Source organism: Hippopotamus amphibius, chromosome 2 (genome assembly GCF_030028045.1).
Source record: "Hippopotamus amphibius kiboko isolate mHipAmp2 chromosome 2, mHipAmp2.hap2, whole genome shotgun sequence".
Lineage (NCBI taxonomy): Eukaryota > Metazoa > Chordata > Mammalia > Artiodactyla > Hippopotamidae > Hippopotamus > Hippopotamus amphibius.
The window spans coordinates 142,666,868-142,684,221 of record NC_080187.1 but is presented as its reverse complement, the minus strand read 5'-3'; the positions used below and the strand labels follow the sequence as shown (position 1 = coordinate 142,684,221).

At 38.8% G+C, this 17,354-nt stretch overlaps 1 pseudogene; it reads right to left on the bottom strand.

Moving 5' to 3' along the window:
* Positions 1-16,384: 16,384 nt before the first annotated feature.
* On the bottom strand, positions 16,385-16,871 carry LOC130846229 (sorting nexin-3-like; annotated as a pseudogene).
* Between the last annotated feature and the right edge of the window lie 483 nt (positions 16,872-17,354).

The following is a 17,354-nucleotide window of genomic DNA, read 5'->3' as shown; positions in this document are numbered from 1 at the left end:
ATTAGACTTTGGATTTGCCTTTCTCTAATAATTAGTGATGTTGAGCATCTTTGCATGTGCCTATTGGCTATATGTATTCTTCTTTGAACAAATGTCTATTTAGGCCTTCTGCCAATTGTTGGATAGAGTCATTTGGTTTTTTGCATCACTTGCAGATATTTTCTCCCATTCTTTAGGTTGTCTTGTGTTTGGGAAGTTTTGATTAATTGGTTTAGAGTGAAACACGTAAGCAACCTGGGTCATAGCAGATGCTCAGTCTGTGGCTCTTCCTTCCTCTTCCGCATCGTGAGTCTTGCTGGAGAAAATGAGATGACCTTGACGATTGGCTCAGTTTCCATTTTGAGCCTTCCGTAAGGCTTGGCAGTGTAGTGTCAGCTGCATTTCCTATTCCCGACAATTCCAGCCAGAACCATTCTCCTCCGATGGAAAATATTTGGAACAGCTGCCCTTATTCTCAACCGAAAACCTAGTTTCCAGTTTTGCTCAGAAGATAGACCACACACAGATTGATATATATCATCCCAGATGATTGATTTTGCATGCTCAAAGATATATTTACGTTACAAGCACATTTAGGTGGATTCAGCTTTCTTTATAACATCCTGGACATGTTTTTCTGACACTTGTTTTTCTATGCATCAATACATTATAGACTTTTTTCCCATCCGAGTATGTAAGAGTCACTTTATTCTTTTGAATTGTTGTATGTAATATTACCTCACTCCGTTGCTGATGGACATTTGATTGTTTCCAGTCTTTTGCTATTCCAAACAAATGGTGTGGTAAACATCCTGGAACATATATCTTTATGCACAAAGGGTAATATTCTTATAGGATACGTTTTAGATATGGACTTGAATTGAGAGACATGCTCATTTGGATACTACTAAATTACCATCAAAACGTCTATACAAAGAGTATTTGAGAGTTCCCCCTTTTCATCAATTTTATATAGGTTTTCAGTGTTTTAAAAGTTTTGTCAATCAGATGAAAAATTATATCATACTGTAATTTGTACCTTTCTGGTTACTTTCTATATGTCTTTTGGCTCTTTGTAATTTTTTTTGCAACCCATCCACTTTTTCCCATCTTTACCACCATCACCCTTGGTCAAGCCATTCAACTGGTCCCCCTGCATCCATCCATGCTCCTTTCCAACCCAGCCAGAGTAATCTTTTCCAAAATACAGATCTGATCATAACACCACCACGCCCCATCTCCCTGCTAGATTAACATCACTTTAGAGGCTTCACTTGCTCTTAGGGAAAAGGTTGACCAAAATCCACAATGTGGCCTCTAAAATATTGCACAGTCAAGTCCTACCTCCCTGCAAAGCCTCAACTAAGACCTTACTCTGTCTCTCTTTGTGTTCTAGCCACACTGTCCTTCTTTCACTAGAAGCAAAAAATATAATGAAGAGGATAAAAGGCATGGAAGGGTCTATCAGGAGGATATCTGCTTAAGTGCAGTTTTAGAGAAAGAGATATGGAAATGAACTGGAAGGACAGACATTTTTAAAAGAAATAATAGAAGAAAAATTCTTAGACCTGAGGGGGGAAAAGATTCAAGTTGCCTTTCTTTTTCTCTATTATTTCTGCTTCCTCCAAGGTTGGCTGTTTGGCTTTTATCCTAGTGCTTTTTTTTCATGCTCTTAGTTTTCCCCAGATCTGGTGGTTTATGGAAGAAGGACTAGGTTAGTTTAGAGAGCTTCTGTGGGTTTCTTTTGCAGTTTTCTGGCCTCATTTCCGCCCCCCTCCCCCGACCCCCGAGACCTCTTCTGCTGACCGGTCATGCTTACTATGGGCTTGCTGAATATAGGTGACGTATTAAATCTCAGTGTACAATGAAGTGGGCAGGCTGGAGACCCCCAGTTGCCATAGTTTGGCCTCGGTAAATATTACAGGGTGTTTTACAGGGAGTAACTTTATGAGGGGCCGTGGGTAGAGAATCAGTGAGGAGCAGGCTGTCCGGTAGCCTCTTTCATCGTCCCTGGGAAGGGTTTGGGAGGTGTGGCTTCCACTGAAAAGAGTTATAAAGGGAGTGAGAATTATCAGGGTACAACTAGCCCACATTATGGCAAGAAGACAACATGGGGATCTGAGGAAATGCTTGAGGACCCAGAGAGTTTATTCCCCAAAGGGGTAATTCCTAACCTCAGCCATGAGTCAGAATTCCCTGGGAAGTTTCTTCAAAATATAGATTCTTGGGCCTCCACTGGGACTTATGAATTAGAATCTTTGAGAGGGAGTGGAACCTGGCAATGTATATCCCTTTGTCTGTGTGTCTTTTGTTTTTAATTCTTTCTTAATCTACATCTTTTTAAAGCTGCTCACAGACTTCTGATGATAAGCCAGACTTGAAAACTACTGCCCTACCGAATCAGTCGTTCCACCTGGCTGGTGATGAAAGGCGTTACTTGAGGTAGGAGCAGAGCTGGACTGAATAGGAATGAGAAATTGAGAAAGACTAGTAAAAACAGGCTTACTGTATGATTTCTGCTGCCATTTCTACTTTCATAGTTTACGCAAAAGAACACATGAGCTCCGATTGTGTGCACAGCGTTGGTGCCCAGACTGTGTCCCCCTAGCTCAGGCATCCCCATACCCCATCCCATCCCTGGCCAGAAGGAAGTGAGGCTGTCTGCTGGACTGATCTTGCATTCTTTTCCTGGGTCCTCAATGACCAACCTCTTGGGTTTTAGCATCGGCATGGGTCTCCAGCTCCCTGTGCCCCTCTCATCTTTTGTATTTAGGAAGCTAAATAGGTTCTTCTGACTTCCCACTGGCCCTGTCTTCTATGGAAGCAGAAAAAGAGGCTGTATTAGTTAAGGTCCTTTGGGCTGGAAACAAGAAAAGTCCACTTGGAATGATTTGTGCAAAGAGGGTGGGAGATTTCTTATTAAGATAGGACTACCATTCTTACATGCAACAATTTGGTATCTTTTAAAATGTATTCTTTGAGTATTCCTGGAATATTTGTTCAACTGTTTTCAGTAGGAAAGCTGATCTCTGCATAGGGGGTGGCTGAAGAGTACTCAGTCTCTGCCCTGTTGTCCAAAGCAACTCATCTTTTGACCCCTAAGATTCATACCCCCTGGGGAAAACAAAACCCCTGCAGTTAACAGGACACCCTCATCCTTTAGCCTCTTAGAAATGTTATCAACAGCTGGATGTGACAGTGTTGTTTAAGTAAACCCTTTGATAGAGTTTCCCCCTCCTGGATAATCAAAGTCTTGCTTCCAGCTATGTGTAATACTCTCTTCTTAGAAAAGTTCAGGGGATCAGAATTGTCTCCATCTTATTAGATTTCCAGTGGTGTTTCAATACTCCTTATAGATTATGTGCACTGATAAAGAGCCTTTTATAGGAACACAAAAATGTCTCAATCCAAAGGGATAATGCCGTCAGACCTCGGGAGGGACAGTAACCAAGAAATGAGAAGTCATTAGGGTTATTTCTCCTCTAGTCTCTGCAGCTCCGTGCATTTCTGCTTCATTGTTTGGTGCTTCCTGAATGTTATTTTTTCTACTTGTCTGGCCCATGTGGCAGAGTGTGGCCGCCACTACTCCAGCCTTCAGGTTTATATGTCTTGTTTCTGCAACTTCCAGATTCCTGGGAGAGAGACAGTGATTGAACTAGCTCAGGCTAGGGCCCTCTTCTAGAGTTTGGGCATGAGGAGCCCTTCTCACATAGTACAAATACATCTGTTCCAGGAGCCCTGCCCTGGGGAACAAGGGCAGATACCCCAAAGTGGGTCCACTAAGGTGGCTCACCCTCCATGGCAAATATCTTTTCAAAAATCAGAGGGCATTCAACAGGCATCTTCCTTCTCTGGTTTCCATTCACATTCTTCTTCTGTAGATTCATAAATGGTATTAATAATCTCAAATTGCTTATCAAATAGAGGCTGATAGAGAACATCATACTTTCTTTCAAGATCATGAACTTCCTCATAGAACCTGGCTTCTGTCTGTGCACATTTAACTTGAAGGTTTTTGAGAGCATTCACGTGTCTTTTAACTACTCTAGGCAAGCTTTCAGTGTATCCTGTTGGTGTTTCTACCAGACCATCAAGTCTTTCTTGAAGGGCTGCCAGAATCTGAGGATTTTGCATCATCTGAACGCTCAGCTGACATGCTTTGATTTTTGTTTCTTCACCAGTTTCTTCTTCTACTTCTTCAACATCATCCAAATCTTGGTCAAGTTCAGACTGTTCTTTGTTGTCGGTGTCTGCCGTGTTGTTTGAACGCCAAATATTGGTGGCTAGCACAGGGAGCCAGGCGGCCGGCACTGTGCAGGCAGTGACTCAGGGCAGCCACGGGAGGAGCAGGAGGTGGCGGCGCGAGCAGATGGCGCTGGAAAAGCTGCTGCCATATTTCTAATGTCTTGGAAATAACTGAGGTCATTGATTTTTTTTCAGATCTCTTCTTTTCAAATATGTGTACATTTAAAACTAGAACTTTCTTTTTTAAGCACTGCTTTAACTGCTTTCTCTACTCTTTGATATGTAATATATTCACGTTCTTTTGTTAAGAGTATTTTCTAATCTTTATGATGATTACTTTTTTGATTCATAGATTGTTTAAAAGAAACTGTCTTAATGGCAACCTCCCGAATGGGAGAAGATATTTGCAAATCATACATCTGATAATATATCCAAAATATATAAAGAACTCACACAACTTGATATTAAAAAATAAACAACCCAATTAAAAATGGGCAGAGGACTCGAATAGACATTTTTCTAAAGAAGACATACAGATGGTCAACAGGTACATGAAAAGATGCTCAACATCAGTAATCATCCGGGAAATGAACATGAAAACCACCATAAGATAATCACCTCACACCTGTCAGATGGCTGCTCTAAAAAAGACAAGAAACAACAAGTATTGACAAAGATGTGGAGAAAAAGGGATCCTTTGTGCATTGTTGGTGGAAATGTACGTTGGTGCAGCAAATTATGAAAAAACAGCACGGAGATTCCTCAAAAAACTTAATATAACTACCATACGATCCAGCAATTCCGCTTCTAAATATTTTTTTCGAAGAAAATGAAAACACTACTTTGAAAAGTTATAAGTACTCCTTTGTTCATTGCGGTGCAATCTGCAATAGCTAAGATCTGGAAGCAACTTAAGTGTGTATCAGTAGATGACTAGAAAAAGAAGATGTGGTATATATAGGCAATGGATTATTATTCAGCCATAAAAAGAATGAAATCTTACCATTGCAAAAACATGGGTGGGCCCGGAGGGTATTATGCTAAGTGAAATAAATCAGATGGAGAAAGATAAATACTGTATGATTTATTTCACTTATATGTGGACACTAAAAAACAAAACAAACGAACAAACAAAACAAAACAGAAACAGAGTCATAGACACAGAGAACAAACTGGTTGTTACCAGAGGGGAGAGGGGAAGGGACTGATGAAATAGGTGAAGGGGATTAAGAGGTACAAGCTTCCAGCTATAAGATAAATAAGTTATGGGGATGTAATGTATGCACAGGGAATAAAATCAATAATAGTGTGAACAACTTTGTACCAGGATGGATGGTACCTGGTCTTGTTGCAGTGGTCATTTCATAATGTATGAAAATATTGAATTGCTGTGTTGTATACCTGAAACTACATTAATGTTGTATGTTAATTACAACTCAAAAAAAAACCCAGCTGGGTTTTTTGCAGAAATTGACAAGCTGATCCTAACATTCATCTGGAAATACAAGGGACCTAGAATAGCCAAAACATTCTTGAAAAGGCAGAACAAAGTTGAAGGACTCATTTCCAGATTTCAAAACTTACTGCAAGGGGGAAGCTGGGCCGAGGTGAGAGAGTAGCATTGACATGTATACACTACCAAGTGTAAAATGGATAGCTGGTGGGAAGCTGCTGCATAACACAGGGAGATCAGCTTGATGATGGGTGATGACTTAGAGGGCTGGGATAGGAGAATGGGAGGGAGTTCCAGGAGGGAGGAGGGGATATGGGTATATGTGTGTGAATACAACTGATTCACTGTGTTGTGCGGCAGAAACTGGCACAACAGTGTAAGGCAATTATACTCCAATAAAGAGCTTAAAATATGAAATTAAAAAATAGAATCAGAAAGTAAAATAGATAACTAATAAGTAACTACTGTATAGCACAGGGTGTTCTTCGCAATACTGTCCAATGACCTATATGGGAAAAGAATCTGAAAGAGTGGATATATGTATATATATATATAACTGATTTACTTTGCTGTACAGCAGAAACTAACACAACATTGTAAAGCAACTGTACTCCATCCAATAAAATCTTTTTTAAAAAATCAAAAAGAAAAAAAAAACTTACTGCAAAGCTATAGTATTGAAAACAGTGGCATGAGGATGAACATATAGATCAATGAAATAGGATTGAGAGCTCAGAAATAAGCCCTCATGTTATGGTCGGTTGATTTTTGATAAGGGTATCAAAACAATTACATCAGAAAGGATGGTCTTTTCAGCAAATGGTTTGGCTGCATGACTGTATACCAAAAACCACTGAACTGTGCACTTTAGGTGAACTTTATGATATATAGTTATGTGTCAATAAAGCTCTTTAAAAATAATAAAAAAGAGTATCTCCTAGTTTCTGATTATTTGGAAATTTATTTTTTATTGATGTTTAGCTTATTTGATTTGTGGGCAAAGAAAATACTTGTATGAGTTTAATCCTTTGAACTCTTAAGATTCACTGTATAACTCAGTTTATGATAGGTTTTTATATATATTTTGTAAATACAAAGAATGTATATTCTGTAGTGGTTGGTTATAGCTTTCTATACATGCATGTTCATTCTGTTTGTAATTGAATTGTTTCAGTACCCTATACGCTTACTGATTTTTCATCTCTTTGCTAAGTTAATGTGAGAGCTGTGTTAAAACCTCCCACCATGATTATGAAATTTTATATTCCTTCTTATAGTTCTGTCAATTTTTGCTTTATATATTTTGAGGTGATGTTGTAAGGTACATCCACTTCTAGAATTTTTGTTCCATCCTGGTGAATTCAAATTTCCAACATCATAAAGCATCTCTATTTTTCTCTTCATCTTGAAGTCTACTTTAGTGTAACTAAACTAAATTTATTTTGGTTAGTGGTTTTATGGTGTCTCTTCTCAATTTTTCATTTTCAAACTTTGTGGTCTTTATATTTAAGAAACGTCTCTTTTAAACAGAATATAATTGAATTTTCATCCTGATAATCTTTGTCTTTTAATAGGTGCATTTACTGTATTTGGGTTTAATGCAATTATTAATATATTTGCATTTAAATCTTTCATTTCATTATGTAAAGTGAAATGTCTCCATCTTTTATATGTTCTTTTTTTCCTCTTCATTTTTGCTTTCTGTTGGATTGACTGCATATGTGCCCTTATTGTATCTTTTTCCACCTATTCATTTGGAAGTATACACTCTTTTCTATTCTTTTAATGGTAGTACTAGACATCAAAACATGTATGCTTTAAAAAAATTTTTTTTATTGAAGTATAGTTTACTTGTTATAGTGTGCCAATCTCTGGCTGCACAGCACAGTGATTCAGTTATACACACACATTATTTTTTTAATATTCTTTTCCACTGTGTTTTATCAGAGAATATTGAATATAGTTCCCTGTGCTATACAGTAGGACCTCGTTGTTTATCCATCCTGTATGTAATAGTTTACATCTGCTAATCCCAAACTCCCAGTCCTTCCCTCCCCTCCTCTCCTCCCCCCTTGGCAACCATAAGTCTGTTCTCTATGTCTGTGAGTCTGTTTCTGTTTTGTAGATAGGTTCATTTGTGCCCTGTTTTAGATTCCACATTTAAGTGATACAATATGGTATTTGTCTTTCTCTTTCTGACTTACTTCACTTAGTGTGATAATCTCTAGGTCCATCCATGTTGCTGTAAATGGCATTATTTTGTTCTTTTTTGTGGCTGAGTAGTATTCCATTGTGTATATATGTACCACATCTTCTTTATCCATTCTTCTGTTGATGGACGTTTAGGTTGTTTTCATGTTTTGGCTATTGTGAAGAGTGCTGCCATGAACATAGGGGTGCATGTATATTTTTTGATTATCGTTTTGTCCAGATATATGCCCAGAAGTGGAATTGCTGGATCATATGGCAATTGTATTTTTAGCAAAACATATATTCTTGACTTATCAAAGTCAAATATTAATTGGTCATTTTATCCTCTTCCTAGGTGATGCAAGGAAGGATCTTAGGGTACTTTAATGTCATTTATCACTCTTCTGATTCATATGCCATTTATATTAATGCCATATATTTTCAATGCCATAAGCCTCAATACTTGCTGTTTTATGTAGTTGCTCTTTATTTAGAATTACACACTTTCTTCTTTAACAATTTAATTTTTTTAGAACTTTTATTGAGATATAATTGACATGCAGTAAACTGCATATATTTAAAGTGTACAATTTGATATCTTTTTTCTTATTAGTAATGTATATATGGCAATTCCAATCTCCCAATTTTTCTCACTGCCACCCCCCCTGCTTTCCCCAGTTGGTATCTATATGTTTGTTCTCTACATCTGTGTCTCTATTTCTGCCTTGCAAACTGGTTGATCTGTACCATTTTTCTATATTCTGCATATGTGTTAATATACGATATTCATTTTTCTCTTTCTGACTCACTTCACTCTGTATGACAGTCTCTAGGTCTATCCATGTCTCTACAAATGTCCCAGTTTGATTCCTTTTTATGGCTAATATTCCATTATGTGTGTGTGTGTGTGTGTGTGTGTGTGTACACACCACATCTTCTTTATCCATTCACCTATTGATGGACATTTAAGTTGCTTCCATGGCCTGGCTATTGTAAATAGTGTTGCAGTGATCAGTGGGGTGCATGTGTCTTTTTGAATTATGGTTTTCCCTGGGACCATTTTAATTTTCACTCTTCATTTCTTTCTGTATCTCCAAGCTTCGTGTAACCTGAAAAACACCTTTTAATATTTCCTTTAGGACTGGTCTACCAATGGTGAATTCTTTCTATTTTTGTTTGTCTGAAAATTATTTCATTTATGGAGGATATTTTTGCTTTTCTTCTTGTTATCAGTGGGATGGTTGGTCCATATTACGTAGCCCACCATCACTCTCCATCAACTTTTGTATTTGGCAACATTTGGTTTTCCTTTCTATTCACTCTTACCTGATGTTGTGCTGTACATGAAACATGATGACTTACCAAAGTACCATCAGTAATATCCTGTTAAATCTTTCTTCATGTAAAGTAGTTTTGTATTTGGGAATTTCTTTTTTACAAAAAATATAGTCAAAACAAAAGTAACTAAACCCTGTTGTGTTGGGTCACTTTGAATACGTCTCTTGCTACAGTTGGAAGTTATGGTGGTTTTCCAACTTGTCTAGTAGCCAGGAGCATTGCACTCATGGCAAAAAATAACCTAGATGTTCTCATCCTTAATATAGGATTATGTGGGGGTGCTGTGGAGAGGTGGCCTGTGTAATTCCTGGAATGGGCTCCCCAGGGACAGTAATGATCTGTGTATTAGTGATGGTATAGATGTGTTCTAGAATATGATTTGTCTATACTTTGGGAATTTTTATTTGAGTTTCTTAAATAAACTAATATTTTATATCTGAAGTATCCCAGAGACAAAGCCCAGTGGTGCAAAGGGAGTAGAGTTTAGACACTGAGCACCATGGAATAACTTCTTAAACTCTGCTTCTGTGTGCACATGGCCAAACTCAGTGTCCAGTGAAGACAATAAAACATCCTTTGTTTTGCTTTATTTTTGAGTTATTTGTGTGTATGTTTCTTACTCACTAGAACATGATGTTCTGTAGCAAGACTGAAGAGTCTGACATCAGTTACAAATACACGTCTATTGATTACCTTCAAATCGACAGTCATTCATCACCAGCAAGCTCCCGGTTGGACCACTGGGGGCCAGGCAGATAGCGGCTTTGTGGGGATTATGCAAATTGGAGGGCACATGCCCCTTAAAAACTGTGTGGCCACCCTTAGTTTGAATTATTACCATGTTGGGATGTGGGTCCTATATTGATTTCCTCTTTCCTTTTCCTGACATGTCAGAAATCTAGGTGTTTATGTGAAATCTCCATATTTCTAAACATTAGCAAATAATTCCCTTTTTTGGGGTAAACTCTACAACTATAGTTAGAAGAATCAGACCTACAGGCCAGATTCCTCCTGGGGCCGCCAGTGTGCTCCCTTTATCTTAGCTATAACCTAGGCACTGCTCGCATTCAGTACCCAAGGTCACTGAGCATCTGACCTCAAAGGTGGCATTGAGGATGATTGTGAGGCTGAATGAGATGAACATCTTGCATGAGTCACTTAATCCAGACGCCCAAGAGTCATCCTAGTGCCTCCTTTCTCCCTCCATGCTCATCTTCCCTGAGCCTTGAACTTTGCAAAGCTTTGGTATATGTTTGTGCAAGGAAATTAACAATTGCATTCCAGCCTGTGAATGTCAGTCAAGAACACGTATTCCTCGTGCAATAACTTAGATAAAGTCAAATACTTATGAAAAACAGATGTGTAGCTCTGCGTACAATATAGAGAGGGAAAAAAAGTAAAAGACTTCACTGAGATATCGAAAGGTTGTTGTGGTCAAGTGAATCATAGCAGCAGATGTATTCTATCCAAGATGGGAAATGCTAGCTGTGAGTGATGATAGGTCGGCTGCTGCATTTGACTGGATTCCTGGTCCGCAAGGGCAGGGGAGGAGCATCCATGAGCAAAAGGCAGGCTTTGTCTGGGCCAGACAGGAAGGGGTGCTGCCCGGGCTCCCCCACACCTTGGACACATGGTTCTGGAAGCTACAGCTGTTCACCTATAAAATGGGGATTGGTAATATCCACCTCCAGGGTTTATTGAGAAGGTGAGAAAGAAGGCAGGGAAAGTATTGGCAAGGGTGCTCACTGTGTGCATACATGGTGGCTGCTCTGTGCAGGGCCAGATGCTTCCGCTCCTTCTCCAGGCCCACTTCGGAGTCTGGCCCAGAAGAGGGTCACTGAGTGACGTGATGTTAGTTGACTCAGACTTGGGGGAGAAAGCCTATACATAGGGTTCAGATAACAACTTACCTTATAAAATATTAGTAACATGGAATTTAAATAATTACTTTGAACCCATCTTATGGGGATGTCTGAAAAGAAGGAATTGGGAATAGTGGTACCCACCTTACAAAACATAGAAGTTGCCTCTGCAGGGTGACCATCAGGTCAAGCATGGAGCTGATATCAGTCAACCGTATTTTACTGTCTAGATTTTAGAGCTGGGGCTGCCAAAGTGGGGCTGCTGAATACAATACGTCTTCTCTCAGAAGACTCACCACCACCACGCAGCCCAGGAGTATAGACCCCCACCCCGTCGTCCCTGATCCAGTTCCTCCTAATGCTGGTTCCTTCCCTCCCCATCACTCTTTCTGTGTCCCAACTCTTGATGATGGTGATTGGGTTTTATTTCATATTTTTGTTGTAACATTAAACTGTGTTCACAGATTGCAAGTCTGATTAAGTTGGCTGGTTACTTGACATTAGGGTCCGCTTACTATTTTAAAAAAGCAGAATTGTGCACGTGGAATTCTGTAAGATTAGGGAGCTGTGTCCAGCATGTCTATCAGGGACTTGGGTGGAGCATGGAAGCTGCGAAACTGAGCAGAGTGGCTTGTAGCTGGGGTGACCAGATCAGGATTCACACAGCAGGCTGGTATTCCGGGCCAAAACCAACAAGAGGAAGTTCAGTAGTGATTCATGTTAAGTCTTGCCTAAGTAAAAATGGGAGAGAGCTGGCTCTCCTGTCCTTGTTTGGAAAAAGACATTATTTTGAAGAACAAAAGCTTACACTTACGGAGACATTTATTATATTTACTGTGATGCTGTGTGATTCATTCTATAGATGGTATTTTATTTAAATCCTATTGGGGTAAAATTATCACCTCTGTAAAAAACCTTTTAGAAAGGTTAAGAAACTTATCTAGAGTCACACAGCTTTAAAAAAAAGTTTTTATTGAAGTATAGTTGATTAACAGTGTTGTGCCAATCTCTGCTATACAGCAAAATGACTCAAAGTCATACACATATATATGCATTTTTATATTCTTTTCCATTATGGTTTATCACAGGATATTGAATATAATTCCCTGTGCTATACATTAGGACTTTGTTGTTCATCCATTCTCAATGTAGTCGTTTGCATTTACCAACCCCAAATTCCCAGTTCATCCCTTCCCCACCCTCTTCCCCCTTGGCAACCACAAGTCTTTTCTGTATATCTATAAGTCTGTTTCTCTTTTGTAGATAGGTTCATTGGTGCCATATTTTAATTACCATATAATCCAGCAATCCCATTAATTATAACCTGGGAATATACCCAGACAAAACCGTGATTCAAAAAGATACATGCACCCCTAAATTCATAGCAGCACTCTTCACAATAGCCAAAACATGGAAACAACCTAAATATCCGTCAGCAGATGAATGGATAAAGAAGATGTGATACCTATATAGAATGGAATACTACTCAGCAGTAAAAACGAGATAATGCCATTTGCAGCAACGTGGATGCAACCAGAGTCACACAACTTTTAACCATTATGTGATACTTCCTCCCTAATGAGATCCAATAAATAGTGTGACTGGAAAAGTTAGGAAGGCAGGGAGGGAGGGAGAAGAGGGAAGGGAAGAAGGAGAGATAGAAACTTAGATTTCATCCAAAGAAACCTGGATAATAGAGGCACTATGTGGTCTGTATTATTCTCAGATACAGTGTTATGTTCCGGATGCTACATTTCAAAATAAAAAAATGTGCAGAGTGCAGAGTGGGCAGAGAGAGGAAATATTTGTGAGAGAGCTGGAACAATTGAAGGTACCAAATTATTTGAGAAAGCTTGAGAAGGGGTCTTCTGTAAAAGAGGATGGGCACACATCATCCACTGCTCTAGAGGATGTAAGTTCCAGGGAAGCAGGTTCTGTGTCACTACAAGGAAGAATACACAAGTATTGGGTTGGCCAAAAAGTTCTTTGGGGTTTTTCATAAGATGTTACAGAAAACCCAAACGATCTTTTTTGCCAGCGCAATCCAAATGTTCAGAAATGACCCTGGGGGCACTGTGTTCAGCTCCAGTGGAGGTTTTTTGTTTTTCTTTTCTCTGAATGTCTGTGTTATCCTCATGCTGCTGGCATCAAAGGGAAGAGATGAGAACTCGGTGGACATTGGGGATGTTACTGCTGCTCTTTGGAAAACGAGGAGTGATGAGACCAGCAGGAGGACTGGCTGGTGGGAAACAGCAGTGAGTTTCAAAGCAAAATCTGACCATCTTTATGGCCAAGGAGAGGAGAAAAACTTGAGGACCCCTCTTGAGGTGTCGTTTTCTCCCTGTTATTTTAGGGGAAAAATATCTTACTGATTCAGCCAGAGAAAGCAAATGCCTGCATGTATAACTTGCCTATTTTAGTTATTTTAGTATCAAGATTCTTTTTTGTTTTTCTTTTTTCTTTTTAAAGTAAAGGTGGAGAAGTTATGGAAAAAAACCTGACTCTAAAAACTGAACAGATGGGATAGTGTGAAAAGAAACAAATCGAAACAATATTGCAAAGAACTCTCAACTTTCATTTTAAAATACAGATGATGTTTTTCAGCTTTTCACATCAGTATATCAACCTATCAGTATATCAAATGACAAAATAAAAAATCAATTTCAGCTGTGTCTGTTTTAACCCTTTACCTAAATGATTTGGACTCACCCACCTCCAAGCCCAGATGAATGTATTAAAGTGCTTATTGTATTTTTTATGAATTAGAACTTTATTTTATATTAAGTTATAGACAGGACACAGTTCTGTTTGGTGACGTTTACTATAGAAAATGGAACCGAACAGTGGTCTAATTAGAACAGTGAACAGTATGGGTTTAATTAGCCCTTATTCCCGATGACAGACTTGATCAGCTGCCAGGTATTTATTCTTTCCTTACACTTGACTGTTGCTGAAATATTGCCTCTAGTAGAGCTGCTTACTGTGCTATAAATAGGTAGCTTGGTAAGAAGCCAGGAAACCCACTGCCCGGTGAGACGTGGGTGAAAATTATTGGAAGACCTCCTCCTTGCTTCCACCGTTATTTCTTCATTTCGCATTTGAAGGTCCTTTCTATAGATCCCTCTCTTAACTTTTTTTTTTTTTTTGGTTGGATAAGGTAACTTGGCCTAAGGGCGTACGAAAGTCTGTGCAATATCAAGCTGAGCCCCCCGCTTCCGTTTATTAGTGTCAGGGTTTCCTTCATTAACTTTCCTGGTCTCCAACTTAGAACTCACCTATTCAGTCCTGTCTGACTTGAGCTTTTCTGTATGTCAGCAGGATGTGGTTTCGTTTGTGTGCTTGTTTTCAATGAAAATATTAAAGCGTTGGGTTTAAAAAAAACTTTACAAAATGCAGAGAAACAAAAACAGAAGTTTATATTGCCCAGCTCCTGGAAGTAGCCACTGCTCATATTTTAATTAACCTCTTACTCCTTTCCCTAGGCAGGTACACGTTTACCTGTATTAAACATGATATAGGCTTACATTCTTCTCTAATGATTGCCTTTTACTCCCCAAATAATTTTTAAAAGAAATTTCTATATTCATGAAAATTTAGATAAAATTCACATCCATTATAGCACCACCTGGCCTCATCAAATTGAATGCTTTGTCATATTTGCTTCAGATCTTTTATGGGAGGGCTGGGAGGAGAATAAAACGTTCCATTAGCAATCCTTTTGTGTCTTTCCCCCAGTTCACTCCTAGACCCGCTCCCTCCATCCTTTGAGGCAATTTGGTAGGTTTTCTTCCAGCCCATATACTTGTACTTTTACTACTGCATTTTTGTGTGGATATTCATATACTTATTCCTTTATCTATTGGTGAAGAGATAGAAAATGCTATGTGTTCTTCTTTTAATGTAATTAAAATTATGAGTCTTTTCCTTTAGAGTTTCTACCTTTGTTGACATATCTAGGACAGTCTTTGCTATATCATCTGTATAACTTTTAAATCTATAACTTTTTTTTAGTATTTTATGGTTTCAGCATTTAAAATATTAATTTCTGGGATATACCTGAATTCATTTTGGTGTCTTTTGTGGAGAAGTTGTCTGTTATTTTAAACCATTCATCACACCGACTTGTGGTTCTATATGATGTCCTTATACTTGGGTCTGTTTCTAGACTCTTCTTTTTTTAAACTTAATAGATCCAAATGCTTATTACTATGCCAATTCTATACTGTTTTGATTGAGGCAATGTCCCTCTAATTTCTCCTTTCACTGTTTTTTCTTTGCTCTTGCAGATATTTACTCCACCAGATGAACTTTAGAGTTATTTTCTTAGGGTCCAAAAAAGTCCCCTTTGAGATTTTGATTGGAGTTGTTGTAAATGTATAGATTAATTTGGAGAGAACATTTTACAGTATTGAGTTCAGCTGTTTGGGACTATGGTATCTTCTCCATTTATTCAAGTCTACTTTAGGCCTCTTCGTAAAGTTTTGTAGTTTTATTTAAGTAATACACAACATTTCTTTGCATATCTATATCTCTCTGTATATTTAAAAGTTTTTAACTCCACCTGTTCCCTTTTGTTTAGAGTATCTTGATATAAGTCAATGCTGGCAAGTCCAGAAGAGAAATTAAACCAAACAGTAATCATAATTGAGCTTTCTCTATTTTCTTGGATCCTTTTTTTTGGCATATCAGAAATGCATTTTTATTTGAAAACAACTTAAATTTTTAGACAAATGATTTTAGTATATAAATTTGACTTTGTTTTTATACAGAATATAAAGATTTCCCTCATTGATCTTCTATGTAGAGGGTATTACAAGCCTGAAGGGAGATACTTTCTGCATACGAGTGTGTATCTTACATGTCTGGTACTGGAAACCAATGTGTAGTGCTTTCCACACATAAATTAGGTCAAGGGACACCACATATTAAAAAGGGGATAAGAGAAATATTCGTTAATCAGACTCAAGAAGCAAACATGACACAAAAACTGCAGGTAAGACCAAGTGAGTAACTTTAGTTAGGACACTGCAGGTTATACTGGGGTAACAGGTTTGTGAAGCTAGAGTGTGCACCACATTAAAACAGCAAGAAAGAGCTATTTATATAGAAAGGCCGGAATGAGGGATTTTTTCACTAAAGCAAATGAACTTCTTGTCAACTGCCAAAACAAAACAGAACAGAGCATGTCAGTGTTGGTATACTGAAGGCATATCATACCAGGTTTTGTGCAGCATGCTAAGTTAGTCAGAACTTCTTCACTGGTGCATATGAATCATTCATAGTCATGGAAAGTTTTTTTTCCCCTTCTTGCCAAATTTCAGGCATGTCCTATTTTAGATGGAGTATAGCTTTTATCTAAAATTTCATCCTGTAAAAACATATGAAGACAACATTCATTCTGTGCCAGAGGATGACCAGCGACTTTGTTTATCAACTGCTCCAGCCCTTGCTTCCTTTCTTCAATAAAAATGTAGTCAAATATTCCATCATCTCCTCTAAAAGGAAGTTTAGGCAAAAATGCTTTTCCAGGGAGGGGGGGACTACAACCTTGCTCTCTCTTTCTAATTCACTCCGCAGCCATTCAAAGTCACTGTATCTTCTTCTAACAGTAGATTCCTTCAGCTTGAAAACAGGCAGATTTGTCCTGACCCTGATTTCGGAGGTGGTGAAGCGGCCCCGGCCGACCCCCACTGTCTGCGGATTGCTCACATGGATCTCGAGGAAGTTGCTGGAGGCCCGTAGGCATCATTCAGGTTCTGCGGCTTGGTGATCAGCCGCCGGATGTCCGCCATGGTCTTTGCCATTTCGCTGCTGCAGCCACCGGCGCCGCCGCGGGCTCCCTCCACCCGCTCCGTGTTCCACCGACCCGGCCGCCCGCCGCGGGGACACCGGGCTCGCCCTGAAGCTTTATCTGTTTTGTTTACTTGGGATGGAGCCTCTCTCAGGAGGTCCCATAAATCCTCATGCGAAAAGATTTCCTTGGAATAAGCACCAGTCTGTATGACAGAGAATTTCTTAGATAGAAGCTGGGACCCTGCTATGTAAGTTATAAAACAAAATAATAATCATAAATATTATTTATATTTAGCCAATGTATTTAAATTTTGAAATGATAAAATGTCAGATTTAAAACTGAGCTTGGAAGCCATCTGGATAAAATCCTCCTAAGGTGGAAAGGTACTCATGTGGTACTAGTTTCGGTGTGTGTTGATGTAGCCATTGCAAAGCAAAGCATTTTTAGGCAACTTAGGTCTTTGTGAATAGCTTAGAATAAGACTCTGGAGAAA